This window comes from Cebus imitator, unplaced genomic scaffold, assembly GCF_001604975.1.
Source record: "Cebus imitator isolate Cc_AM_T3 unplaced genomic scaffold, Cebus_imitator-1.0 Scaffold93, whole genome shotgun sequence".
Taxonomy (NCBI): domain Eukaryota; kingdom Metazoa; phylum Chordata; class Mammalia; order Primates; family Cebidae; genus Cebus; species Cebus imitator.
The window spans coordinates 1,663,837-1,691,726 of NW_016107408.1; the positions used below are offsets into that span (position 1 = coordinate 1,663,837).

The 27,890-nt window shown below is 37.8% G+C and overlaps 1 long non-coding RNA gene across 1 annotated transcript in view; it reads right to left on the minus strand.

Moving 5' to 3' along the window:
* LOC119472297 overlaps positions 1-27,890 on the minus strand; it is a 161,458-nt gene that overhangs the window by 119,950 nt on the left and 13,618 nt on the right. Inside the window, exon 2 of the long non-coding RNA XR_005201417.1 lies at positions 25,286-25,344. This is a non-coding gene — a long non-coding RNA (uncharacterized LOC119472297). The remainder of the gene's footprint in view (positions 1-25,285; positions 25,345-27,890) is intronic.

Sequence of the window (27,890 nt, forward strand, 5' to 3'; positions counted from 1 at the left end):
ATTGGCTTTTGAGGACTATCACATGAAAATAAATTCAGAGCTCCAAAGATCTGATTTTTTTAAACCATTTTAAAATTCATCTCTTTCAAGAAGTTTCTGCTGATTCCTTGTACCAAAGGCTATGCTTCTTCACTGGTTTTCCAAACTCAGCATATTCAATTTGAATCATATTTATATTCACATGTAGAGTTGCTACATTGGGAATGCTTTTTATACAGGTAGATTTTGTTGGGGTTTTGTGGAGGGTGGATAAAATTTTTCACTCAATTTGCTTAAAACCCATTTCCAAATTTCATTCAATCTCAGATGCCACTGATTTGTTAAAACATACCCTTAATTAATTTAGGACTAAAACTTTTTTTTTAAGGCCAACAATTAATTTATTGCACAATGTTTTATAACCACATGAATGGTTAGACATTCCATTTTTACAGATGTTAAAATGTAAAAATTAAGTACATGGTAGAACCCGTGAAATATATTTACATGTTTTTTTCTGACACATGTAGGTACTGAATTCATGTTTGGATTAGCTAACTGGTTACAGTGGAACTAGAAAGCGTTTATATCCTTCTGGATTTAAAAAATTCTTTACCACTTTCATCAATAAGGTGATTATGAAGGTAGAAACATGTGTTGTGTGTTTTGAGAACATAGAATTGCTTTTTTTCTCCAAAAACGAGGCTATGAAGATCCTTGTCAGCTCTGTTTTTCTGCTGACTACCTCAGTTAAAGAGCAGGTTAAACTGCCCAATAAACTTACAGAAATTTTATCTTTGCTTCATTTTATTTACTTATGTTTATTTTATATTTTCAAGGCTTCTAACACTAATCAGGCCATAGAAATCAGTGGAAATACTCCATGAAATAATTGTCTCATAGCTACAAAAGTTAACTGTCCCATTTTGATAAGGTCAGCGAAGTTAGTTTGCCTTCTTTTCACACCCTGGTGTCCTCAATAAATTCTAGTAGAGGAGGCATATTGACATATTACCAACTCTTTCTCATATGTTGCAGATCTGGTCCCCCTATGAATCAGCCACAACTCACTTTCTTAAATTCCCTTAAGGCCCACACTGGCTTGGCCCATTTTGCCTCCTGTGTGAGAATTAGCTTCTAGCTATCCTAGTGCTGTAGAGTCCCTTTAATTGGCTGCCTGATAAATGACACACTGTATTCTTTTTATTGGTATAATTCCCAGGCAGCTGATTGGATACAGAGAAATGACAGGAGGATTGCTGGCTAGGCTACAGTCTTGCTTATTAGCCAACACAGGTGGGACTGGTATTTGTCAGCCTGAATTTCCTTCTGCATTTGTCTTTGTTACTGTAAGGCAGACCTCTGGCTCTCATCAAGATGTTGAAAGTGAATTCTTACACATGTTCTCAGGCTGAAATTCGACTTTCCTCCGAGGCCATGTCAATATGGTCAATACAAAGGAAAGAAATTCAGCACATTATCCAAATGACTCAAGGACCCAAGACTGAGAATGGAAAAAATTGATTTTACAAGAAGGGAGAGAGATGATTTAATTATATAAGATTTCAAATATCTGGTCATATGTGAATTCCAAAGTCAAAGCAACTTCTCTGGAGAATTGCGTCCCTATCCTAGACAATGCTGCAGAATCAGCCTCAACTTTATGTTTTCTTTAATGTCACATGGGCGGAATGAATGCTTTCTTCTTCCTATAAGGAAAGTAGAAATTGCTTCATCTAGAGTGAGGAGTTTTGCCTGTGTACTTACAGAGATATTAAACCAAGCGCTTTTCCCCCTTTTTCTAAGGATGAAACAATTTGAAAGTTTATACTGCTATACATGAAGCACCATTCTTAGACTTTTTTCCCAAGACTATCATAAGCAGTTTGCCTCCAGCAACTGACAACATCAGTTTTACATGTAGGCATAGACAGCTACAATTTGACAGGAAGGTTCAAGTGAGCTTTCCTACTTTTTTTCTCATTGGAAGGAGGTTAACTTTGAGCTATATCTGTAGCTCCCTTTAAACCATGCACATATGTGGGCTGACCTTGACAGGATCTAAACCAGCCCAATGTAACATCTTCCATTAATGCACATAACTATTCTGGGGTCTTCCTCCTGTTGTGTGTGTCATCATAACACACCACGCCTCCTGCACCTTGTCAAATATTGTCCCCTAATTTAGAAATGTTTTATTATTCCAGGGAGGCAAAAAAAAAATTATTATGAAGACGAATATTACATTATACATTCAAGAAAACCTATTCCTAAGTAAAATCAGGAAATGAACCGAATTTGACTGAAGCCCACTCAAAAATATTTTTGTGCTTTAGTTACTCTTTCTTCCAACATTTAATTTTTTCCATTTCTCCAGAATCCCCATGAATTTATTTAACTAGACAGAATTTTTAAACTGTAGCACCTTGTCTGGGCTGCTGTCTTTCAATGTTACTTAAGCTGAAAAATTCTTTTCTTGCTACTTTTTCATCTCATCTGACCCTTTCCCTCTAATCAGATTTCAAATTACTTTACAGCATAGAAGTAGAACAGCAGTCTGATTAATTAATCTGTTATATTAAAATGATAATTTATGAGTTAGATCATGTTATTTATTATTTTTTTTTGACATAGAGTCTTGCTCTGGAGCTCAGAGCTGAAGTGCAGTGGCATGATCTCCACTCACTGCAACCTCTGCCTATCGAGTTCAAGCCATTCTCATGTCTCAGCCTCCCGAGTAGCTGGGACTACAGGTGTGCACCACCATGCCAGGCTAATTTTTGTATTTTTAGTGGAGATGGGGTTTTCCAATATTGGCCAGGCTGGTCTCAAACTCTTGACCTCAGGTGATCCACTCACCTTGGCCTCCCAAAGTGTGGGATTACAGGCATGAGCCACAACGGCCAGTCAGCTCATGTTATTTCATTTCTTCTTCTTTCTGAAATAGTTTTACTTGCTCTATTCTATTTAATTTTTCCAGCCATCATAAATGTTAATTCTGATTCTCTTGTCCTGGAAACCTTCTCTGACCCTCCCACCCACCCACCCCTAGCACATAGTGAGCTCCCACTTCCTGCTCTATTTTACTGTGTCACGAATTTGTTATATTTTAATTAAATGGTGTTATTGACTACATACATCATGCTCTTTTCTCTTCTATGATTTTGTTCTCTTCAACTATTAAAAATTGTTATATCTTCTTGGAAGACAGAGGTTATAGTAGTTAGTAACAGCATAAGAATAGTTAGAAAAATCAACGATCAAATGTTTTCTCTACTGTTTACTGACCATGTGATTCTGAACATGTGTCGTTTCAGACTTGCTTTCATGTTCTCCAAAAATTTGGAATAAAATCTGTCTTAGGTGGTATAGTGACTAACTATATAAGGCATTAAATATCATTTCCATAGTGTACAGCCTGACATGTAGCCTGTGCAGTTCGTATTACCTCCCTTATATTAGGTGGGTGCAAAAGCCATTGTGGGTTTTTTTGCCTAAATACATGTTTTATTCTCGGTACTTGGCTCTATGCTTCACTTTCAGCAACTAATCACTCTTTGCTGATTGATGCTGATGCAATCATCAGCACATCCTACCTTTTCTCTCTCCCTAAAAATTGGTTTATCTTCAAAAGATAGCCTGATTCTCAGTAAGTCAAGCGCTTTACAGGGAAGCCTGTGATATTAACTTGAGGAGCTGCTACAGACATTGCGTAGTCTTCAGGAACAGATCAGGGGAGGCCACTCTATGAATCCTGGCAACCAAGGTAAAAATTCAGCCACCATAAACAGCTATTTTGGAAGGGAAAGGGTAGAGAAACAGCTCGCAGTTAAAAATTAACAGTGTGCTATAAACTTTTCCTTTAAATAATAAATTAATGTAGGATTCGATAGAGTTAGAGTCCCTGTAAGACATCTGATGAAACAGTTCCAAGTGTGAGCCAGAGAAGGCGCACATCAGAGGCGGGAGGACTCTGTGGCTTCTCTCAATGCCTTCCCTCCTTTCCTATCTGCTGAGCTAGGAATGAGCATTACTTTTTTTGTTTGGGGTAGTTGTACTTTGGGAGGTTTTTCTACAAACAACCCCTAGAGGGTGCAATAACCCTCTTCCTCTTACATTCTCAGCTAGAGACCAGGGGCATGTATACTGTTGGAAAGTTAACCTGTTCCAAATAATAGCCAGACTCAAGTGGCTCAAAATTCAACTGCAAATAATTTAGACCCAATTTTCAGCTGATTAGCCTTACAACCTGATACCTATAAAGTGCCTACTATGTGTATGTCTTCTTCTGTTTGCACAATTTTCCAATTAGACATAAACATTAAATTGACCTCCATTCTTCAGTTATCAAAAGCTGACCTCTATATTTCTAGGTCAACTAGAATAGTAATTTTAAAATCTGATATTGTATTTATAAGAAGAGTGTTTTATCTCATTTCCTACAAAAAAAGAGAATGCTAAAAAATGTATCCCATTTAGTAACTACAAATTTTTAATTTGAATATAGAGTGTCCTAATTTGCTAGAATAAATTAAATGTTTATATTACCACTTTATATAGATTAAAATTACATCTTTAATTTTTTTACTCAGACATTGAATAGAAACATAGATGTTGCTCATAGAATATTTATACTTAGGAAAACTGATACAACACGAAACTGAGGAAATGCCCTCTCTAAGCCTTAGTTTTCTCATTTATAAAATAGGAGATAATATTTGCACATCTCCATGTGGTTGCTTTAAGGGTGAAATGAGATCATCCATATGAAACACTTAGAACAATGCCTATCATATAGTAAGCAGTCAGTAAACACCAGCTGCTCTTAAGAAGGACACACAATTTTGTGTTACAATATTCTAAAACCTGTAATAAAGCACAGCTTTATTACAAAGAGGCTTATCACATAATTCTACATTGCCATATCTGATTCTAACTATTCTAACATTTTAGATGTCATTTATTGACTACAGACATATATATGTAATGCACGTAAGGAAAGATTTCAGATGCAAGTCAGAGTAGTTGCTGGTAGGGAAACACACAAACACACACACACAAATTTCACTTAGTCAATTTGAATAGTGTCAGTCAATGACTCAGAACTGGAAAATTGTAGAGCTTCCTATATTTCAGTAATACCATTTTTTAAATTTTTGTGCCATTTTTAATTTTTTTGAGCAACATATATTTTGTATCTTGGCAATTTTCTTATTTGATTCCAGAGTACTCACTCATAAAATCATGATCACATAGGGCAGTAGAGATTGGAAAGATAGAAGAGATTCAATAACCTACACATGTCCTCTTGCAATCTAATTTCCTTTTACAGAGCTAAATTTGTCTTAGAGACACAGCCAATTATCTTAAAAATAACTGTACTCCACACCTATTGTCACCTTCTTCACTCAATAGAGAACAATGGACATCTGAATTAACAAAAGGGAAACTGAGGAACTTCAGCACAACTTCCTCAAATGTAGCACCTTTACTCTCAGAATGTGAAGTTTATGGATTAGGCATTGACTCAGGAATTTGCCTGCAAGGGCTGGAGGTCCCCATGACCAAATAAATCTTGCCTCATCTACAAACTGAAGCTTGAAATTTCATGTTAGCAAACTCTCTCCTTTTTTTGCAGGTTTTCATCTGTATGAGGAATATAACTTCATGTTATCATCATAGCTTTACGATTTCAATCATTTAAAATCTAACACAAATGAAAAACTTGATGACTTATTAGTAAAAGGGTAAGTGGAGTATTCAAAGGCACTGATAAAAAGAAGAGAGTTAGGCCGGGTGCAGATCAAGCCTGTATTCCCAGCACTTTGGGAGGCTGAGGTGGGTGGATGACTTGAGGTCAGGAGTTCAAGACCAGCCTGGCCAACATGGTAAAACCATGTCTTTATTGAAAATAAAAAAAATTAGCTGGGTGCGGTGGCACACACCTGTAATCCCAGCTACTAGGGAGGTTGAGGGAGGAGAATCACTTGAATCTGAGAGACGGAGGTTGCAGTAAGCCAAAATTACTGCACTCCAGCCTGCGTGAGAGAGTGAGACTCTCCCAAAAGAGACAGAGAGAGAGAGAGAGAGAGAGAGAGAAATAGTCCAGAAAAAAAGACCTCCGCTCAAAGCTAACATCTTGAGAACATAATATCAATTCCTTTCAAGTTTTGTTAATGGTTCCTAGGTGAATGGGTGAGACTGCATGGCTGGCTTCTAATTGTGTCTCTCCAACTTTACACCCCAGAAGATGACTATATAGGGTCTTGCTTGCTGCCTTGGTCTTCTTCTATTTTCAATCCATATCATTGTTTTAGCTTTTGCAGTATAAATACACATCCACAGGCACATGTGTGTATGCTGTAGTGTTTTACTGTGGGTGTTTAGTGCAAGGCATACGTGATTTGTGGCTTTGGCGGCCTGATTTGGGTTTTGCCCTTGAGAAAAACTCTGGTTCTGATGTGTGTATATAGTAAATGAAGCATACTAATGGCATAATTGGTACACGGTGGATCATGCTGTAACCCCAGATTGCACGGATATCTCAACAGCGAGCTGACTTAGGAACAGCACGTTGTACTTTGCCTTCCATAACCTCCCCGAGTGTGCCCTTCCAGGTGAGATGCATGGAGTTGGGGGTTGTCCAGGTTCTTGACAGTAGGTTTTGTTTCAAGCAAATATAATACGCTTACATAATAAACATTGTATGCAACACCTGAAATAAAAATGATTATCCTGGGGATTATCTTTGCCAGTCTCTGCCCCTTCCCAAGAGTACTGCTATATCAAAGCAAGAAGAGGCTTTGAAACGTGTGAGAATATCCATTTCATCCATTGCATACAAAAGCCCCTTTGTCAGTTGAAATCACTAGATAACCTGTAACACTCTTCCACTTCAGCGTAAGCCAGAGAGTGACTTATGAAGAATACTTTCAAAGGTCCTGGTCAAAACATTGACTTGAGCTGAGAAGAGTAGAGAGTCTTTTGGACCAAGATATAAATATCTGGAAAGCAAAGAAACTCTTTCTGGACTATATTACACCAAAATTACTAGTTCCAGGTAGGAGAGGATTTCTAGTATCTTAAAAGTGATGAGTGCATTTTACATATCTTAGTCAAGAGATACTCTGGGTCCAAAAAGCAGGTGTTCTTCTAAGGCATTTCACTTCCAGAAAAACTGTTTTCCTGGGCACACTGGGAAGACTTACTCACTATACAGGGCCCTGACAATCTGATCTGATCAAATACAGCACTGGAAAGAATTTGGCAAAAGGTTATTCTGATGGATTGGTGTCATAATCTCATCACCTGTTTCGCAGTTAATTTCCCTGTTCCAGTCTTCCCAGTAATAATTTTCTAGCCTCAGGAATATGTTCTTCTATTTCCCAAAGTCCTTATATTTTTCATTGTCACCTGGAAATCCATACGTTAACAACTGCTTAAATCCCAAGGGAAAACTGGCGTTGAACAGAACGGTTTTCATTTTTCCAATTTATTTAATTTGTGATCACTGCCTACAGAAATTTTGAGTTTAAATGAACATTGCCAAAAAAAAATAATGTGCAGATGCTCAATTCTTTGCAGGATTTATAATATTATATAGGGACTGTTTTATAGCTCATTACAATAAAATGAGTTCGATTTATTACATGCCAAACAACAACAAGAATTACAAGTTGGAGAATAATTAGCTGGAATAGACATTTATTTTATCCTTTTACTAGCAAAAAAAAAAAAATTGTAATTTTATGCTCCAGAAAATCTCATTCTTAAATTTTATATCTCAGTTTGTTTTGCCAAACTTGTATTATTTTTAAGTAGATGGTAAAATGTGCTCTCGAGGCCTCCGTCCTATAAAGGACTTGAGAAATGCAGTTAATATGAGTCTGCTGTTCATGTTTGTTCTTGCGTATTTTTGTAAGCTACAGAACAAACTGGGCTGGTCATTTTTTTTTAACACCCATCATTACCCCCAATCTTTCTTTTCGCTGACTCTTTCTCAAAATTCTCCTTCTGAGACAGGTTACACATAGTCCAAAGTGGACAACAAATGAGTTGTTGTACTTTAAGAGCTGGCATTTGGGTCAGGTGCAGTGGCTCACGCCTGTCATCCCAGCACTTTGCAAGGCCGAAGGTGGGTGGATCACCTGAGGTTAGGAGTTCGAGACCAGCCTGGCCAACATAGTGCAACTGCATTTCTACTAAAAAAAAAAAAAATACGAAAATTAGCTGGCATGGTGGTGTCTGCCTGTAATCCTAGCTACTCGGGAGGCTGAGGCAAGAGAATCGCTTGAACATGGAAGGTGGAGGTTGCAGTGAGCAGTGATCATGCCATTGCACTCCAGCCCGGGGGTGTAGGGGCAACGGAGCGAAACTCCATCTCAAAAATAAAAAAACTTAAAATAAAAAAAGAGCTACCATTTGAAAGAGCAGTATACAACATCAAGCTTCCAGACCATACCCTAGGCCCCAAGCAGGAGGCAGAAAATTTTCCTGTGGTATGGTCACTCTTCTCAAAGGCTTGTGACGCTTTCTGCTCCATTCCTTCTATCACTGCTCAGTGATACCATTATAATGACATGTCTCCCTTTAAGGATCATATATTCTAAGAGCACAGATAGCTTATTATTACTCTTTCTGTAGACCACAGGGTGCCTTCTTCAAGGTTCTGTCCACAATCAAAATGCCCACAAACCCCATCACTAATGGAAAACTCTGAATCTTCAGTGGCATTTAATACACTTCATCAAACGTTCCTTACTATTATGTATTGGAGAGTACCTTTTCCTTAAACAATAGTAAAAAAAATTTCAAGTATTTCACATTATTTTGTTAATAAGCCCAATTATGTTTAAATTCAAGATTTTAGTGTCATAGAAGGAGGTAGTTAAATCATCCTCCAAACGCACAATATCCACTCGCCACACACACACATACACACACACACACACACACACACAATAATACAGGATGAATTTCTTCCAGTACTTTCCTTTTTTCATACATTTGAATCTTTCCTTACCATGAGTGGTAAACTTCCAGGGAAATTCAGAAATACTGTTTTAGTTTTTCAATTTTTTTCAATTTTCAGTTTCTCAGTTACAAATATTTTAACCACCTCCAATACTAATGCATGGTCTGCAAGTCTGTGTCAGCAACTCGGTATCTCAGAGTAGCTGTCTTGTTTCTGAGTGACTCTAGACATGACTGGCACTGAGAAAGGGGCGTAGGTCTGTACTCTGGGCTCGAGATGTCATGTCATATATTTTCTGCTTACATTTTTATAGAAGATCAATTATCACTTGCCCAGATTTTATTTATATCTGCAAATTTGCAATAGCTTTTTAAGTTATACATTTCTATTTTACTAAGAAAAGCATCTAATAATTCTAGTGATAATAATTTAACCATAATGTCGCCATTTGTCAGCAAGCTCTCCCTTTCTTCTACTTATTTAGTCAGTTTATTTAATTTATTCCTCTCCTTGGAATAGAATACAAAAATTCAATATTAATTATTTCCTACTAGGTGCTTGATTGTATATGAGGTTCAAGGCAACAGTCAGTATTAAAGGGGATTAAAGAATTGGGCCTGAAGAAAGAGGGAGAAGGCATCTCTTCTCCCAGAAACAGTGGAAATAAGCCATCATTCTCAGCAAACTAACATAGGAACAGAAAACCAAACACCGCATGTTCTCACTCATAAGTGGGAGTTGAACAATGAGAACACATGGACACAGGGAGGGGAACATCACACACCAGGTAATGTTCCCCTGTCAGGGGGTGGGGGACGAGGGGAGGGAGATAATTAGGACAAATACCTAATGCATATGGGGCTTAAAACCTAGATGTTGGGTTGATAGGTGCAGCAAACCACCATGGCACACGAATACCTACGTAATAAACCTGCACATTCTACACATGTATCCCAGAACTTAGCGTAAAATTAAAAAAATAATAGTTTTGAAAAGAATATGCATATATCATATTTGCAAAGAATATCTGACCAAGTACTGAGAGTTGCTAGTCAACTTCAACACCCCTGCCTCCTGGGTAGTTGATAAAACTTAGTAAAACAAGTTAGGTTGAAATAAATTTCAGTATCCAAAGAGTAAGACATTGATTTGAGACAACATCTTGCTGAAAATATGTATTTACCTCTTTGAATGAAAATGATTGAAATAAAAAAGAAACAACCTAACAAAATTAATACCAAGATTTATAAAAATGTTCTGTAGCACCCGTTATTGAGGAAACAGGATCAAGCTATTGTTTCTGCTGTAATGTATACACATCTTATGACTAGAGGTGAGCTTAATCGATTCAGATAACCAATTTGTTAAAGATTTGTTACACAAACCTAGGTGGTGTATAGAAATTGACCACACAGTAGAGTTTAAAGAGCTGATCGTATAGTTTCATCACAGCCATGAAACAGGCCTGACTGCATGAAATACAATGACACAGAGTCCAGTCCACAAACAGTAGTTGCCCGCTTCCTATGTGCAGGTTCAAGTTTCTGAGATAGCGTATATTCTTAACATAAAAATAACAACCGGACTGATTAACAACCTCTAAGTAGTGGTGTGGACGTCTTTCTATATCCACATGCAGGATGTTAACCTTTACGCTTCAAACCAGTCCAGCAAGCACAAACAATACATTCAGGAAAGGAGAATTATTGGAACACAGATCCACAGAGGAGGCTGGAAGCAGCCTCAGGGAAAATGGCTTGTTGTAAATATCAAGTCATGAATGCTACCATTTCTGTATCATCATGCTCTATTTCTGTTGACCTAGAAATGGTCTGAAAAAATACAGACTAGAATAGGTGTTTATAGGATGTAAGTCATAAGGTGCTATAAGGTAGAAATTATCAACAAAATCATGCTTTCTGGTCATTTTTCAAAATGTTTGCACCCTGGCCAGGAACAACAGCTCACACCTATAATCCCAGCACTTTGGGAGGCTGAGGCAGGTGAATTACTTGAGGTCAGGAGTTCGAGACAGCCTGGCCAACATGGTGAACCCCTACCTCAACTAAAAATACAAAAAAACTAGCTGGGCATAGTGGTGGGTGCCTGTAATCCCAGCTACTCGGGAGGCTGAGGCAGGAGAATTGCTGGAACCCAGGAGGCAGAGGCTGCAGTGAGCTGAGATCATAACATTGCACTCCAGCCTGGGCAACAAGAGTGAGACTTTGTTTCAAAAACAAAACAAAACGAAAACAGTTTGCATCCTGGTCTTGGTCTCCTTGGTTTTTGTTAGGCTACATATAAAGAAAATTATTCCCTTTAAAGTAATCCAACCTTTCTGAAAAGCCAACCCTCAAACTCATTCATGTAATAAACATTATGCTGTCTAATCCTTCTGGTATTTAATGCCCCAAATTTATTAAGAAGCAATAGAAAACAATGTAATTAACCATAGCAAGTAAAATTCTTTAAAGCTGGTAACTCTTTTCTCACCCTCCTTTTTTTTCTCATAATAGCAATTACAAATGACCATGAGATAAACCAAAGTTGTAAGAATTTCTTGTTTTTTTTTGTTTTGTTTTGTCTTCAAATGGCAAATAAAACTAGAAAAATATTTAAATTTAGACATTGTAAAGTTTTGCAGTTCATCCTGTAACTCTCGCTATTTGATTTGATTCTTACTCTCAACAATAAAGGTGCCTTTCTCATGCAAAATGATTGATGGAAACATGGCAATCTGTATATACAGTGAATATGAAAGTTTGACTAGTTTTCATAAGAAAATCAATAGCTTCTTTAAGTCTTCGAAACATGTTTAGAGTAGCCTGCTTTATTAACTTGGCAATGGATGTTTTAGCAGTCTTGAAGTAAACACATGATTTTTATAGTCTAGCAAGATTATATTATTGGAAATGCAACCAGGAACACTTGAAGTGACACAAGCACAAAAGAGTATTGTATTTGAAATCTTTATCAAATGTTTAACAAATCGCTTAATACAACTTTAGTATCTCAGCACAATGACAAATATATATTCTGTACTAAAGCCTTATAACTATTAAAAAGTAAAAAACAAATTGGCTGTGAGATTCCTAGGGATGAGTTTAACACAGGGTTTCTCAGCCTCTGCACTAATAACATTGAGGCAAGTAATTCTGCATTGCAAAGGGTTGCCCTTGCACTTACAGATGTTTAGTATCCAGCCTGGTCTCTACTCACTCATGGCAAGCTGTGGTAGCCAAAAATGCCTCTATTGTGAAACATCCCCTCCAGGCAAAAGTCACTTGAAGCTGAGAACCACTGGTTCAGTGTCATACAAAATATAAGTTTTTGTTTGTTTGCTTTAGTCTTTCACGAAAGAATTTATAATTGCATCTAAGGAAGTATATGGGCTCTATCATTTCACAATCACAGTGGTAAATATAAACGACACTGAATTTTTTAACATGGGATGTTAGAATCAAATTGATAGAGAAAATACCCGGTAAGGGCAGATACATAGTGGAAAAACCTTAAAGTAAGCTCAACACATTTTTAAGAAGGCTTGTGTTGAAGATCTTATCAGATTTAGCAACAGACGTGAACTACAAATTCTAAACACTGGTTTTGATGGTGGACCTTGTGATACCCAAGGATGGGGTGCCAACCTCCTATCAAAGCGAATTTTATGAGTACAGAGGCAGAACTCAGGTAATACTAAAACAACACAAACCAAACAGAAGTGATATTTTGGTAATCCATGTTTTCTGAGAGTTGGCTTGTAGGGAAATGGAGCTTGGTAGAGGATTGTGGAAGAAAGCTAGGAAGATGCTTTCTCATTTCCTACCCACTTGCTCAGTAACAGGTAAGTGAATCGAAGGCTGAGAGAAGGGAAGCTCATGTTCTCCTTGCATTCTTGACATCACAACTACATTTTAGAAATGTAATGCTATTGCAGATGAATGTGATCTCCTGTTCTTTTCTGGCCCAATGCCCAGCACAGTGTCCTGCATAGAATTCAGCACTCAATAAATGTTCAGTAATTACGGTAAACAGGAGAACCTAAGTAAGCGCACCATAATTTCCCATGTGAAGAGTTCTAGATAGGAAATGCAATGTCCATGACTGTTAATAAAGCAATGTTTTATCGAATCCATGTGCCACTGATATTCAGAGATAGGATACCATCTCATTACCAAAAACAAAAAATAAAGAAAGAGGAGGAGGAGGTGCTCTAACTACCTCCCCTCATGATGTATTTTAAGGAGAACAGTCTACTAACTTTGCAACAACCAGACATTACTGGACTTCATCTTCAACTCTCTAAAATAAGAAATATTTACTAAACTTTTTTTCATGCTAATGGAAATGGGAAACAAACATGTAAGCTCACAGTACCTGCTATGGCAAGCTTAAAGATGGGCTCACAGTAACTGCTACGGAAAGCTTGAATGCATGCTAAAAGTTCTGCTTACTTGAAATGGGTTTATGTAAAATTTAAAATGGAGTCTGTGGATTGCAGATTGGGATCCTAGAGTTGCCCAGTGGCTTCCAGGAACTTCAGCTAGACACTGAGAACCAAGAAGAAACAGCATACCTAGCAGATCTATTACTGAACTGGAGTCATTTCTGATATTCAGTTAATTAGAAATTGAAGACTGTATAGAAAGAAATTTCACAGGATTTCATATGTACTTCAAGAACCAATGGTTTTCCATTGCAATTACCAAAAAATCCCAAATCCATACTACGAACTAGAAAGTCTGCATTCTTCCACCTCTTTCCCAAAAGTTTTCCACTCTTCACTATTCTTCAGCCATTTCATCTTTCTTGCCACTCATCTTCTAGCTTCAAGACTTTGTGTTCACCATCCTTTTTCCTAGAAAGCTCGCTTCAAATTTTCTGCATCTAGTGCCCACTCACCATCATCTAAAGCTCTCCCAGCTCAAATGTTACTGCTCAAAGGAAACTTCTTCATCTTCTCTTTCTAGCTAACATTTTTCACTAACTCTGATCAAAATACCTTGTTACTTACTTTCAACTCCATTATCTTGCTTTATTTTCTCCTAAAAATTGTCATCTGAAATTATTTTAATATTTACTTGATTACATATTTATTGCTAACCTCCTTTTGCTGGAATGTCAGGTCTACAGAGTAAGATTTTTTTTTTTCTTTTCAATCTCATTGAACACTGAGAATTGTTTTTGGCACTACATGTTCTTGATCTTTAAAAGAAACCTGAAACCATAACTTTGATGAGCGTGAGGAGAAGGAAAGATCTCTTATCTTTATCTCTAATCTTTTACTTTAATAATAGTAATAATAGTATTACTATTATTCCTCATTAAACTATTATCTGGGGTAACAATGAACAAGTAATACATAAAGAGAAAAGTGTTTCTGACCAAGCTATACTAGTCTTGACTTGTATAGATAGAGCCTGAGGATGCCTTGTCATGTTATGGTCTCAGGCCCAAGTGAGCCTCCCTCAAAGGCGACAGAACTATCACCCATAGTTTTCATGAACAATGAAACTATTTTCACTTTTCTATAAGGAAAAGGGGCAATGGGGGAACTGAGTTTCCGTAACCTCTGAGCCACCATCTTGAGAATTTGTGTAACCTACAAGAGGTCTCCCCTCTCTTCCTTAGTCCCCAAAAATATGATTTAAGAAATAGCTTCTCTTCACTTTGATCAGGAAGGACAACTAGGCAAAATCAAGAGCATTTGAGTCATTTTAAATGGTAAAGGAGAATAAAACAGCTGTGGTACAATTAAAATGCTTTTCAAATTTAGACATTAAATATTTAAAAGTCAGCTCTAGAGGTACTTAATTTCATAGAAAAAAATCTGCTGTGTTGCTAAATTTTCAGAAGTGCTGTTAGGAAGCAGACAGGAGTATAAACTGAATCTCTAGCTGGGCCTCTGCAATTCACAAAGACCTATAGCAAAGTTTGTTGCAATTGCAGGCAGATAGCTGAGGAATTAGAAGGCCACATTGGCTTGTGAAAACAGACCACAACAATAAGAACTGTGATAAAAACTCTGAAAGAATCTTTATACTTCAAACTATATACTCTGAAATCATGCACATTGCCTTCATGTCCAGACAAACATATCTTCAACAAAAGGGATTCTGGGGCTGGTGGGAGAAGCAGATAGTCAGTGGAAGAAAAATATATCAGAATGATGGTGTGGAATTGAAACGGAAAACAATATGCACAGCTGTAGGATCCAGCCTTACACAAGCAGCTGGAAGGGAGTGTAAGGATGTCTCGGAAGCTCTAGTATCTTCTAATCAGCCATCGGAGAGAGGGAGGCAAGAATGTTATACATTCTCTGTGTGAAGGAAGGCTTAGGTCTTGAAAGCTGTGTTTCCGAAAGGGCTTTGAACAAAAGATGAAGGGAACCTAAGCAAACTGTTGGAAGATCCCAAGTTGAAATTTCAGTTGAATAATATACTTCTCAGCAACATTTCATAATTCAATTACTCTGTTTGCAGCTAAGCGATTGGGTTTAGGCTATTATACTAGTAATCAAAACTCTTCATAGAATACTTGTTCTGACATCTGTACTTTCCTACCAAAGACTTCATCCATGGGATATAGCGAATTAGTCAAATCAAATTAACAAGCATTTATTGAGTGACTGTAGCCCCCAAATTCCTGGAGAGCTGAAGCCGTCTCTCGTTTTTGTATGTTAGTTTATTCTCACAGTTGGTAAGATGTAGTAGCCATTTATTATAGAACTGTTGAGTGAATGAACAAACGGATTAATTAATTTTCATTGCCAATCCATGTGCTTTCCAGATTTACATCTCCTTTAATTAGATGAATTTCCCTTTGTGGCTCTGGCGCTATGAGCACAGATACACACTAAAATTGAGGCAAGTCCATTTGGCAATTTTTCCCTCTTTTCAGTAGCATGTTTTCACAGCTAAAAAGAAATTTAAAGGCATCTGTCAAGAGCAGCGCCAATTGTTAGAGCATTTAGATGCAGCAGCATACCAAAAAGAAAAAAAAAAAAAAAGCACTTCTAAGAAAGCTCTGACCTGAAAATATGGATGGATTCACTGACCTGGTATTAAATTAACTAATGAGAAGTTCATCGGCATCTGAGCCCATGCTATGGGTCAGGAGGAGGAGCACAATCACTCATTTAGTTAATTACTTAATTAACCTTTAAGACCAGAACTTTTGGTGGGATTCTCCTGAAATTTGAAGAACTTTATTATCTTTTTTTTCCCCCAAAATGAAACTGGTTCTTAGTATGTGCTTACTCATAAAGAAAGGGAAAATTTTTAGGATAGCCATGGGTATTTTTTAAAATGGTACCCATTAAAGGTCATAATATTGACGCAATTTTCCAGGGCTGGTGTCAGTTTTCCCACCGAGTGGTAATTAGGTCATTGGGCCAGTCCTTCTCTTGACTAACCAGTATGGTTTCACCAGATCTGTATCAGCTTTTCCCCGAGTTCATTTGCCTTTCCTTCAAGGTGCCAAAAGCACCTCCCTGGAACCTTCAGTTTTCCATGTGTTCACAGAAGAAGGACACGCTAATCCGCCCTACCACAGTCTGAATTTTCTCTAGTCCTGATTGGGCTGAACTAGCAGTAGGTCATTTATTTTGTGGCCCTTGGACTCCAGAAGCAGCCAAAGGCTTGGCAAGCATCATTTTTATGTGAACAGCCATCTCCTGGGAATAAGGGCATTCCGCCTCCTGATTGGTTGTTCCCTCCTGCTTTCTTTTTTTTTTTTTGATAGTCTTGCTGTTGCCAGGCGCTAGGCTGGAGTGCAGTGGTGCAATCTCAGCTCACTGCAACCTCCACCTCCCCAGTTCAAGCGATTCTCCTGCCTCAGCCTCCCAAGTAGCTGGGACTACAGGTGCGCGCTACCACGCCCAGCGAATTTTTGTATTTTTTAGTAGAGATGGGGTTTCACCATGTTGGCCAGGATGGTCTCGATTACTTGACCTCAAGATCCACCTGCCTTGGCCTCCCAAAGTGCTGGGATTACAGGCATGAACCACCACGCCCAGCCCCCCTCCTGTTTTCTTTGATGAGCTACATTTTTTCACTTGAAGTTAAAAGAGCTCCTTTCTCAGGAGACCTGCATGAGTTCACATAGGAAGGTGACTGGCCTGCTTCCGGTAAAGAAATGGTGATTCCTGAGAACATAGTGTACACAGATTGAATCCTAGTGAACTGAAAGCACCCCCACAAAGTTTTGTAGTATAACAAGTCAAGGTAACTAATATCACTCACTGCCATACAAATTGGTTGAGTTGTGTCAGAATGCAGAGATTATAGGATTAGATGCTCCTCCTTCACACTGATGCTGGTTCCCTATGTTCACACAAATCTAGAACAAATTAAATCTTTAATATCTATAACAAATTAAATCTTTACTAGAAGGAACACAGGACCATACATCAGGGGACCTGGATTTTGGGTATGTCTAGTTTTTTCCATTCAGAGCACAAACACTTTAAGTTCCTAACATACACTAAGTGCTGAAATACTCCTTAGTACTCCATCCTCTTATATAAAATGGCCAAATATAAAGAACAAATAATGTGGTTTTGTGAAATGGCTTTGCAAATTAAAACAGCAGTTCTCAAATTGGGGTCCATGGTGCCTATGCCACTTGGAGTTGTCTGAGAAATCAAAATGAGGCCTTTGCCTTTCCCCTCTGTGTTAACATCTGTACTGATGGCACAAAAACAATACTGGCACCTTAAGTCTGAATCAAGTCAGTGGCATTAAATAAAGCCAATTTCATTTAAGAGATCTTTAAGGAAGTAATAAAAATCATTAATTTTATTAAATAGGGATTTGGCTTAGGTGTTTTTTAATAATCTGTGTGATCAAATGAGAGGCACTTATAAAATACTCTGACTACTTAAAGAGGGGGAAAATACTATTGTACAATTCTCCGAGTTGTCAGGTTAACTAATCACTTTTTAAATATAAACATCATTTTTACGTGAAAGAAAAGCGAACAAATTGTGATTATTCATAGTTGAGGTTTTTGCCGGCAATTTTTCTAAAATGAATGAAGTTAACCTGTCACTTCAAGGAAGACAACTGGTAACATTTGTTGTCCGTGATGAAATATAAGCATTCAAGCAAAAATGAGCATTTTGAAAAGCTTGTTTCTACCACCATAGGCATGGTTTCCAGCTATTTCAAGACTTTTTTGGTGTGATAGGTGCTAAGAGTAACAGAGGTGTTTGTTTGATATAATGAAGCCTATCCACACTCTAGAAGACACATATGACTTAGTGAACTATTACTCTTCAAATAACTGATGCAGAATGTTCTAAGATCATGCAGGGCTAAAACCATTTGATAGATTTTTAATGTAACTGAGTACAAAAAGCCCCCTGATACTATTTCACACTCCACATTGCAACTAAACTTTAAAGATACTACCTTTTGGCCAGGTGCAGAGGCTCCCGCCTGTAATCCCAGCACTTTGGGAGGCTGGGGCAGGAGGATTACAAAGTCAAGAGATCAAGACCATCATGGCCAACATGGTGAAAACCCATCTCTACTAAAAATAGAAAAATTAGCTAGATGTGGTGGTGTGCACCTGTACTCCCAGCTACTTGGGAGGCTGAGGCAGGAGAATTGCTTGAACCTGGGAGGCGGAGGTTGCAGTGAGCCAAGATCGTGCCGCTGTACTCTCACCTGGTGACAGAGCAAGACTCTGTCTCTTCTTTTAAACCAGATATTAAAGTGGAAAACAATGCCATCTTCTCTCTCTCATTTTTTAAAAAATGTAGTCATTTTTCATTAAAAAAAGTTACTTAGTTTTACATGTAAATATTCTTTCTGCTGTAAGTGTATTAATAATTTTTTTAAATTACTCACTTTCAATTTCTAATGTAATACATATTATACTAGGCAGCACCCCAATAAACAAAAAGCCCTTTGGTCACAGTGGTTTTTCAGAGAGTAAGGGGGTTTGGGGGCCAAAATGTTTGAGAAATCCTGCTTTCATATGATGTGTTTCTGCTTCTGCTCCCTGTTGGTGTTAATAACAGAACTTAAATGAAGATACTGAAGGATCCAGATACTCTAATCCTTACTGCTCTCTGGTATCTGCTGGAGGATGACTGTCCGGGTACTCAGAGCTGTTGCACTAGCTCATGATTTACCAGGTTCACCACTTAATTGGGTTTAGACCTAGTGAAAAGAATTAGAATTATTGGTAATTCATTTTCAAAATCTTGTTTTTGCTGATTTTCCCAGTTTCAAGTGGAATATCACCCCATTTATTTTATCCAGTTGGTTTTTTAATAACAATGACATACTGTTTGGTAAAGGGCAAGGGATATTCACTGCAGTCCATCAAAACCAATGCCAGTTTACCCCGACAGCTACCAAGGTGATCACTTTTGTTAGGAGTGCTTTCTTCTACTTTCCTCTTTGGAAGCCATCAAGTTGTCCCCAAGTGATGATGTGTAAATCTTAAACATTTGAGCTTCAGGATGTTCCGAGAAGATTTATATTCATAGTGTTCCATGTTCAACAAGTAGAGGCTTAATTACAATTCAGCTATTAGAAACAAAATTCCTTTTGTGCCTGGATCTATCTTATTGTAGGCAATTAGCTTAGAACCATAAATAACAAGCTTAGTTGAAAAGTTAAACATTAACCACAGTGTGCCATTGCTTTACCCAAACTGTGTTGCAGACCTACATAGCACAAGACCCCATACCGAAGGGTTTCCTTTAAATCCTTACTACATCCCCTCTCTCCTAAAATAGGCATTGTTATTTCAGTTTTACAGATGACAAAACAGAGGCTCATTCCATGAGAAACTTGCAGAGCCAAGATTAAAACTGAGATTTGTGTAACTTCATTTTCTTTCTTTTTCTCTCTTTTTCTCTCTTTTTTTTTTTTTTTTTTNTTTTTTTGAGACAGAGTCTTGCTGTGTTGCTCAGGCTGGAGTGCACTGTCTCACTGCAGCCTCCACCTCCTGTGCTCAAGTAATCCTCCCACCTCAGTCTCCAGAGTAGCTGGGACTACAGGTGTGCACCACCACATCTGTCTAATTTTTGTACTTTTTGTAGAGACAGGGTCTTTCTATGTAGCCCACGCTGGTCTGGAACTCCTGGGCTCAAGCAATCCACCTGCCTTGGCCTACCAAAGTGCTGGGATTATAGGTGTAAGCCACCATGCCTGGCTTTTGTGTAACTTCTAATTGACGAGCTCTGTAGGTAATATGGCAAAGATAGATTAGAATAGGGAACTATTTCAGATACTAAACCAGTTAGGAAGTTATTGCATTGTCCCAGTGATGACATTTTCTTTCTTTGTCTTTTCTCAGAAAGAATGATTCAAAAGTTTTCCAACTGTTTGCCTGCTACAACTTCTCATAAACAAATGATCAATAGAGTTGACAGTATTTGTTCTGAATGACTCTCAGTTAAGATGTTTTCTATTTACTATTGATATATCAATAACCCCTGAGTCACAGCTAATCAAATAACTATAGACTTTTGATTGAGGGTTGTGGTTTTGCTTTTCAGGAATAAGCAATCAATGCATTTTTACTTGAAACCAATGTGGTGAATCTACTTTGATTTTTCTTACTAAAACCATCTCAATCTTCATGGTTTGATTCTTTATTTTCTTCTTCATTTCAAGATCATAAATGGAAGCCTGAAGAGCAAAAACCCAAGGATGTGCTTGGACCCCCACTGAGAGGTGATCTCTGACCACTGGATCACTTTTTTCTAGGGGGAAAAAATAGATGGCCAGGCTTTGTGGCTCACGCCTGTAATCCCAGCACTGTGGGAGGCCCAGGCAGGTAGGTCACTTGAGGTTAGGAGTTTGAGACCAGTCTGGCCAACATAGTGAAACCCCATCTATACTAAAAATATTTAAAAAATGTAGCTGGGCATTGTGATGGGCACCTGTAATCTCAGCTATTTTGTAGGCTGAGGCAGAAGAATTGCCTGAACTTAGGAGGCAGAGGTTGCCGTGAGCCAAGGTGGTGCCACTGCACTCCAGCAGCCTGGGCAACACCATGAGACACCATCTCAAAATAAAAAATTACAATTAAGGAATTTAATATGGGTCCAATCTTAGATGCAGAAAGTAGATTTTGATGAGAGACCACATCCCTATTTTCATTCTTATAGTATAATCATATTTGAGTTTGTAATTCCATTCACTGAAAAAATAACAAACTAGGCAAAAATGCCTATGGAAGAGAACGCAAGCATTTCTGAGTTTAAAATTCAGATTTCATGATTTAGCAAGGAATTCTGATCACATATAAAGTTGTCCATGGTTTCTGAAACGTGCTCATCTTGCTCTACTGCATAAGACCCTCCCAGATTTCCCTCTATGTTCGGGGTAAAGTTGCTAATTTTTGCATCTTCGCCAAGAAACTATGTACTCCTCCTGCCCCTGTCTACTCTGCAGCTACTAGTCTCCCTGAGACTAAGGTTGTCTCTTTCCTTTTAGCCATGATGGTGCATTTGCAGTTGTGTAGATACAATGTATTATTTCATATTCCTCTGGTAATGTTCTTTCTATTTCTTTTCTTGGGATGATCTCCCTCCTCCCAGATTCGTCTTTGTGGGGACCTACACAGGTGTTTTTGAGACTCACCTCAAGTGCCACCTACTGATGTGTAAAACTAAGACTGGAACTCAGGAAAATCCTTAATGATTTTTTTTTTTTTTTCTGACAAACAACCTGTCCTTACCCAGTCCCAAAGAAGAGCACATTTCTTCTGGTCGGCTATTACTGTACTTAAACATTCTTCCATCAGAGTCCTGCCAATATTGGTGTATTTACATTCATATTTCCTTTGAACATGTATAAACACCTCAATGACAGAGACCCAATTTGATTTTTGTATCTTGGGCAAATATCACAATGTTAGGGAGGTATTACATGCTTAATAAATATCTGTTGAACAAATGCATAGATTTCCGTTAGTTCAAAGACTTTTTACTTCTGCTTAAATGTATAAAACACACATTAAATCAGTATCCATACTGATTTAAGAAGGTAAAACAAATGTCACCATGGATTGCAGAAATCTTAACTTGTGATCACTGAAGCAACTGATTTTTTAGGATGAGTTGACACAGTTTGTATGGTTTGAAGGACACATGGGATTTAGAAACTAAATATTGTTATCTTGATTCCGGTTATATTTGAAACTGAGTCAACTTGTGCTTTTAGTAGCACAGCTAATAAAGACAGCATTGTTACAGTAACTCTATTTTCTGCACAAGTACAAACTTCTTTAGTATTTTAACTAAACTATGTGATGCTTTATGCTGAAGAAGTTATCTAGTCCAGTGTTTAGGGAAAAACAGATACTTGGCTAATATATCTTGAATTATTCATGAATAAATGAAAATAGAAGAAATTCAATTTACTTCTCTGATTTTACAGATGATAAAATTGAAGCCCAGTTAGTTGCAGAACAATGACAAGTAATCAAACATCATGGCTCCTGGGTCAACAGCTGCTTTTCTGTACATATAATAAATATTATAAAATGTAAGGATTTTAGATGGATAGAACACACATCCAGAGACATGGAACCTCATTGCAGGATAAGAAACATTGACACACATGCACACGTATGTTCATTGTGGCACTGTTTACAATAGCAAATACCTGGAACCAACCCAAATACCCATCAATGATAGACTGGACAAGGAAAATGTGGCACGTACACACCATGGAATACTATGCAGCCATAAAAAATGATGAGTTTGTGTCCTTTGTAGGGACATGGATGACCCTGGAAACCATCATTCTTAGCAAACCAACACAAGAACAAAAAAAATCAAACACCACATGTTCGCACTCATAGGTGGGTGCTGAACAATGAGAACACATGGAGACAGGGAGGGGAGCATCACACAGCAGGGTCTGTTGTGGGGGGAATAGGGAAGGGAAAGAGGGGGGTAGGGAGGTTGGGGAAGAATAACATGGGGAGAAATGCCAGATATAGGTGACAGGGGGATGGAGGCAGCAAACCATATTGTCATGTACGTACCGATGCAACAATCCTACATGTTCTGTACATGTACCCAGAACCTGAAGTACAATAAAATACATAGAGGAAAAGAAAGAAACATTGATCATAAACCCAATATGTACCTTCCATTTTACCGTGTGCTGTGGATACAGACAAGAAATGAATGAGCCAGAGTGCCCCATGAGGTGAGTACAGCCTCACAGAGGAAGAATTTATAGTTCAGTATGATGTATGAAGTGTTAGGGGCACAAATGAGAAAGCAACTGCACCCGAGGTAAGAAAGGGAAGAAGGGGGAGCCACAGGGAAGAGGCAACATTGCATATGCCTCCTGAAGTAGGCACGTTCCAAGCTCAAGAGCTGAGGAATGACATTTCAGGCTGAAGACACAACTGCAGCTCATCAGAAGTGACAAATCCATGTAACAAAGTAGTTCTCTCTACAATAACAGAACCAAAGACGACCTTAGCTGAGGGACACTACTGCCCAAATGAAGAAAAATGACAAGTTGCTTCTCAAGCCATCCCAGAGTGGGAAGCCAATGTGCCAGGAGCTATAAAGAGCCTCAGAAGAATAAAAGAAAAAGAGATGTACCCCTTCCTGTGGCAAAAGCACTGCATGCCAACACACCTTGGCTCTGTCAGATAGATTTTTACATAGGTTACCTTTGTAATTGTTTTGTATATTAATATTTTAATACGCATAAAGTATCTTTTTTATTCCAAGGGATTTTTTAAAAAGGTAATTTTAGTGAAGTCAGTACCTTTCGGTGTCAAAATGTATGTGTCACTGCAGCCTTAGGTAGAGAAACATCACACTGATGTGGGTTGCTCTCTAGACCTGACAATATCTAATGTTAGAAGGAGTTTAAAAATCTTGAGTCGAGTGAGGCATCAAAGAATCGATATCGTGTATTGACTCTAGGGAAGTAAACTCTTGGATTCCAATCCCACTGATTCCTCCATCTCTAGAACTCCATCCTTCACTAAAAGTGAGGGTTGCCAAGTGAACTGTCTCAATGAACACTAACGGAGAAAAAGTTCATCTCCCTGCCTCACCTCACCCTGCTCAGTGTCCTAATAGCCACAGGGAAGTGTGAGGTCACACAGTCTGAGGGATAGGAGGAGTAAACAATAAGTTTGGATTAAAATAAAAATTCAAATGGAAATTAGAATAAAGAGAACAGACATGTGAGACATGAAAGAAAATGGCTTAAATTTCTGGAGGAAAGAGAATTTTAACAAAACATGCAGGAGATTATTAGCAACAAGATTCCACAGGCTTCTTATTCATCATCATCAACACGGAGCACTGCATAGTGTTTCAAGCCTCACGAGTAGATTCCCAAAGCATCAGTTCAAGACCCATTACTGTTAGCTATGCAACCATTCAATTCCTCAGGTTTTCTAAGCCTCAGTTTCCTCATCTATAAAATGGGAAAAATAGTAGTAACTAACTTAACAGGTTTTCGGCGAATTAAATAAGATGATGCACATAAACATTAGCACAGTACACACCCACAGAATACAGAATAGACTCTCAATAAATTCTACAGTCATCATTACCATAAAAGAAATTTTAAAAACTCAAACCTGACTACCAATTTTGTGTAGTACTAGACAATCCAAGGAAAGATTCATCATCCATCTCAGATCAGACATCCCATGAACAGTCATTAATTAGGTAGATGGGTCTGAATGATTGACTGAACTGCTTTTTCATCATGTGGAAATTGCCTGTATATAAACAGGGATGACCGTATGCCCCAAAGTGTTTCTTACATTTTCTACAAAATGCCAAAGAAAGGCATTTTTTTTTTCTTAGTAAAACATTATAGCCTTGGTCACTTTGAGTAATTAAAGACGTTGTTTTTGTTTTATCCACTCTACCTTGCTTGATAAAAAAAAAAAAAAAAAAAAAAAAACTCTAATACACCATTCTTCTTGGGCAAACTCCAGCCAGACAGATATTTGTCGTTCCATTATTGTTTTAAAGTGTTAGCCCCAGACACATAAGCATTGTTGGAATGCAATGGAAAAAAAAGTTTTAAATCTCAAATGGGGTAATAAACTACAGCCAGAAGCTAATTGTACTGAAACCTGAGCCTTTATAACATGTTACTACTGTAGTGGGACCACTCAGCACTACTTTGGTGGGGTTGTTGTGTAATTGGTAGTAGATTACGTTGCAGACATATTTTTTTTTAAAGACGTCAAATCAGACATTTCTGCTTATTACTGTAGACCTCAGCATAATTCTCACAGCAATCAATGCATTTCATCCATTAAACTATTGATGGGGGGTATTAATTCATATAATGTTTAACTACTCACTGTGGACTTTCTCTCTGCCAACTTTCTTCCACCCAAGAAGTCCTGAAATGTTGCTGCTCCTGTCAAAAGAAATGAATCATTAATAAGAACCAGCAAGGCCAGTGGCAAGCTAGAAGCTGGGCCATGATATATGCAAGCCTCACATTATTTTAATTGAGCGCTGGACTGTACGTGTAAAAGGAGCAAACAGCCCAGTAGGGTTTTACCAAGAATCTGAAAGCAATACAAGGAAGGGTATATCCATCAAATCTATTTATTGAATATTTAGGTGATCTGAGAATACTTTTTGTTTTTAGATTATATATTTGTTAGACAGTCTAGAGTCAACAGGAACAAGTAAGTAATACTCCAACAAAATTCTGCACCCACAGGAGGCCAGGGAAATATGCACACTCATGTGCCAAAGTCTTCAAGAAACCAGGTCAAGTCTAGGTGAGAGTAGGCCTAGCTCCAAGAAAGCGTTGTGATAAAAATGGAAGAAATGTCTCCGCTTTCAAGTCCTCATGTTTGTGCTATGTCTATTTCTTTTTATGGTTATTTTTTTCTTTCTCTCCTTCTGCTCCTTTTCTGTTGAGACCACCTGCCTTTACGGAATTACATATCTACTTGCATCTACAAAATGAAGAAATGTGGGTCTTATGAAAGAGACTTACATGGTCACAAAATCATGAGTGTTGAAGTTAGATTTGAATTTAAAGCCAATTCTGCCACCTCTTCTTAAAAATTATCTTACCCCTTGAGTTCAATTTATTACATCATAAAATGAGAATAATACAGATGCTTTTCAATTTACATTGGGGCTCTGTTCTAATAAATATAAGTGGAAAATATTTCAAATCAAGAATCAATTTAATATGCCTAACCTACCAAACACCACAGGTTAACCTAGCCTAGCTTAAATGTGTTTAGAACACTTAAATTAGTCTATAGTTGGGCAACCTCTTGTAACACAAAGCCTATTTTATAATAAAGTGCTGAATATCTCATGTATTGTATTGAATAGTATATTGAAAGTGAAAAACAGAATGGTTGTATAGACGCAGAAGTATAGTTTCTACTGAATGCAAATTGCATTCACACCATAGTGAAGTCCAAAACTCGTAAGTCAGGGACCATCTGTGCTGACCTCATGACGATTTGATAAAGAATAAAAAGAATAGTATATGAAACTCTGAGGTGAGTTATTGGCACTAAGATGACAGTCAGTGTTGGGTAAGTGATGACTATGACAATGAAGAAGGAGCTAAGGTTTACTTGATCAAATGGGATAGACATTTTAGTGAACTAAAGTCCCCAGGCAGATTTGAGACCGAGATTGCTATCAACATCCTTAAAACTCACTCTGTCCTATATGTGTGTACTTTAGCTACCTGCTGGGTCTGCATTTGCCAGACTAATATTTAAAAATGGTGGAAGATGGCTGGGCTCAGTGGCTCATGCCTCTAATCCCAGTACTTTGGGAGTCTGAGGTGGAAGGATCATTTGCGGTCAGGAGTTCAAGACCAGCCTGGCCAACATGGTGAAACCTCATCTCCACTAAGAATACGAAAAAAAAAAAAATACCTGGGCATGATGGTGCATGCCTGTAATCCCAGCTACTTAGGAGACTGTGGTAGGAGAATCACTTAAACCCAGAGATGGAGGTTGCAGTGAGCCAAGATCGCATCACTACACTCCAGCCTGGATGACAGAGTGAGACTCCATCCCAAATAATAATAATAATAATAATAACAACAACAACAACAATAAATAGGATGGAAGAAGAAGCCTGGGTGGAGGAAGAGGGGAGTAGGCTTGATCTAACATACAGCTGAGAAAGCCATGCCCATTTATGAAGCCTGGAAATCACGTTTGTAAACCATAAGTGATCAAAATATTTTAATAGGGCCTAAAATATTCTGTCAAGCAGGCTAGAACAATCCCTTCCATCAAATTTTAAATATACTCCACAGTCAAGAAATATTCCCTGGTTAGACAAATGTAGCATTGAGCTTATTACTTTGTATATGTTTTCTCTGTTTGAAAACATAGTTTTTATCCTTATCCTGTAGAATGTTTAGAATTTTATAAAACCAGCCCATAATCTCAGCTGATCTTCACTGTGATCTTGTGAGGCCCTTATTATTACTGTCATCACCAATTTACAGCTTAAGCTCAAAGCGAATTAAGCAACTTGCCCAGTTATCCCATCACTGGTGTATTGCAGAAACACAACTACAACCATGATCTGCAGCTACTAAGTCCAGAAACATTTCACTAGAGGATTAAAAGTGGGTTTATACTTACACTGCTGAAGGCCACAGATCAATCTGAGTTGGCACCCTTTAATCCAAACCTCTTAGGGAAGTATGTATTTGCTCTGAAAATGTTTTATATATAATTGTCTCCTGGCTTTCGAGTATCTTTAGGCTCTAAACTATTTTTAAATAAACATTAATATAACTGATTTCTTGGAAACCTTATTAAATTAACTTTAGGTAAGTACTGTCTATCACAAGGAAGATTGTACAAGTATTCCAAATATATTGTTATTCATTCATTCATACAAAAATACCTAAAATAAGCCTTTACATCCAGAACACCATTCTAGGCTCCATACACACCC